The following is a 2,619-nucleotide window of genomic DNA, read 5'->3' on the forward strand; positions in this document are numbered from 1 at the left end:
CTGGTGCCAAGTGCACATGCGGGCACCCTTATGTCTGAACAAGGTGTTTGTTATGGACAATCCATGACAAGCACAGAAGTCCAGCAACAAAACACCCATCAGATTCAGAACAGGGGTGCCATTCCTCCCAATCATGCCCCTCCAGGTCTCGCTGTCATTGCCCATGTGAGCGTTGAAGTCCCCCAGCAGGACGAGGGAGTCCGCGGAAGGAGTGCTCTCCAACACCTTCACCAAGGACTCCAAAAAGGGTGGGTACTCTGAACTACAGTCAGGACCCGTCCCCCCACCTGAAGGCGGAGGGAGGCTACCCTTTCGTCCACCGGGGTAAACCCCAACATAGTTTGCTGGAACCGTTCAACCTCACGCACCAGCTCAGGCTCAGGCTCAATTCCCTAGAGCTAGCTTTTGCAGCAGAGGATCAAACCACCAGGGTCCCCTCCTCCGGCAGCCGCCCAGCTCACCCTGCACCTGACCCCTATGGCCCCTCCTGCAGGTGGTGAGCCCACGGGAGGGGAGGCCCATGTGACCCTTTTGGGCTGAGCCCCAAGGACGCCCCCAAGTGGTGGCCAGGGGTAATAGAATGGATTCTAACAATCAGCTCTACAAAAGACTTGTCAGTAAGTATATGATAAAACTACAAGTACTTCAGTTTGATGGTTTTCTGCCAACTGTTGGTGGGGTTTAAATAATTACGGTGATGATGGCTAGCACTAACATCTGGATGTAGATGACCTGGAATGAATGGCAATATGGTTATCGTTACATGCGCTAATGCTACGAAGCTAACGTTAGCCAATGTTCAGCAAATCAAGCCATTCATAAATTAACGTTTGCGCAGGTTAGGTAGTTAATAACATTATTAACCTCATCTTCGTTAGATGGAGAACATTTCTAACAACCTTGTCAACTTGTCTTTAATGATAGTTAACGTTAGCTGTCTGAATGCCAGGCAGCTAACATTATAAAGAATTTGCTATAATAGCGTCATGATTTAATTAGTCACTGTGTGCTAACGTTATGTCATTTTGTAGACAATGAAGAGAAAGTCTTCCAAAGATATTGCCTTCTTCTTCTCTAAGAGACAGACAGTTACAGGATAGCAGCACAGGGCAAATGCTAGTCAGCCAGAGAAAGAATCAGACAGAGAATAACATTGTGGCTACAGCTGAAGGCAACTTAAGCCAACCGCAAATGTTTCCCTGACTTCTGCGGACGTTAGTTATACTAGATTTATTTCTCAGAACAATATCACAGTGTTGATCGAATCCTAGACCTTTTCTTAGAGTATAATATTATCGTCCTTGTGCTTCTTCGATAACTGTTTGTTTATTACTCCAGCTTTAGCTATAGTGTAATGTTGAGAGTGTAGTGCTGTGTTGACAAGAATTTCCCCTTTGGGGATGAATAGTAATAGTTAAAAATGATATCCTGTTGTTGTAATCAGGGGGCTGTAGTAACACTCAGAGACTAAATCATCTTATAGAAACAGCAGGCTCTGTTTATTTGCATATGATGATCAATATCTTTTACAGTAGAGGGCTCAGAACAGCTGGATCCTGACCAGCCCAGGCCTCCAGGTAGTGGACCTGCTCATGGACCAGCAGGTGAGGATGATGTTTTCCTGGTGGTAGAATTGATGTTTAGCAGATCAGTTCTGAAAGAAGGTCTTGTCATTATATTTTTTTTATAATAATGACTGCTTTTTTCTGTCATTCTAGACATGTCCCAGTCACGAGCAGATGGACCAAAACAGCCATATCTAAAGGTTTACCCTTGGACCGTGTACAATGACAGGAGACAGGGCTTCAACTACAAGTGGTTCTCTATTCATAAGTGGCTGGAGTATAATAATTTCCATGTTTACTGCTTGTTGGTCACACAAGTGAGTGAGTGAGTGAGTGAGTGAGTGAGTGAGTGAGTGAGTGAGTGAGTGAGTGAGTGAGTGAGTGAGTGAGTGAGTGAGTGAGTGAATTTTTGCCCTCTCTTTGCCATTTGCCCCTGTAATTTTGTCTTTGGTCACAAATATCGATGAAATAAACACATGAGAATGTAAATAAATGCAAATTGATAATAAATGTGCAATCTAATGGAGAGAATAGTCAGTGTGCTGATGTTCATTAAGGTTGTTTGAGTAGGTCAACGCTGTAGTCTCCATATACATTGAGAGGAACAAGTCTGTTCAGATATGCCCAAAATGTCCCTCCCAAAATGCCATTATGGGATAATATAATATTATAATATTATTATATTACCCTGTATGGCATGCCCCCAGACCCCCTAGCTGAATTTGGTCCCCCACCCACACAACCAAGGCTGTAATAAATCAAAGCAGCCTTCCCTATATAATGGCAGATAATTTAATTTAGTCTTTTTCTAGGAACACTTCTGATCAGGAGTTCTTGTGTACCATAAGCTCAAACTGACCCACTTCATGTTTTTTTTTTTTCAGTAGACTACATGGACTTGTGTAGTTACTCATCATAGACTTAATAACCTTTGGCCACCCTGCTATTTTCTCTGGCCACCATATGGCCACCCCTAAAAAAAATCTCTGTAGGCATCCCTGCTGAGCCTGACCGGGCCCCATGGGCAAAGGCCCGGCCACCAAGCGCTCGCCTC

At 44.2% G+C, this 2,619-nt stretch overlaps 1 long non-coding RNA gene across 1 annotated transcript; it reads left to right on the top strand.

Annotated features, from left to right (window-relative positions):
- Positions 1-571: 571 nt before the first annotated feature.
- Positions 572-1,811, top strand: LOC121643274. Its single transcript, XR_006011078.1, has 3 exons — positions 572-617; positions 1,533-1,604; positions 1,719-1,811. It is a non-coding gene; the product is annotated as an uncharacterized LOC121643274 (long non-coding RNA).
- The last annotated feature ends 808 nt before the right edge of the window (positions 1,812-2,619 follow it).

This window comes from Melanotaenia boesemani, chromosome 7, assembly GCF_017639745.1.
Source record: "Melanotaenia boesemani isolate fMelBoe1 chromosome 7, fMelBoe1.pri, whole genome shotgun sequence".
Taxonomy (NCBI): Eukaryota; Metazoa; Chordata; class Actinopteri; order Atheriniformes; family Melanotaeniidae; genus Melanotaenia; species Melanotaenia boesemani.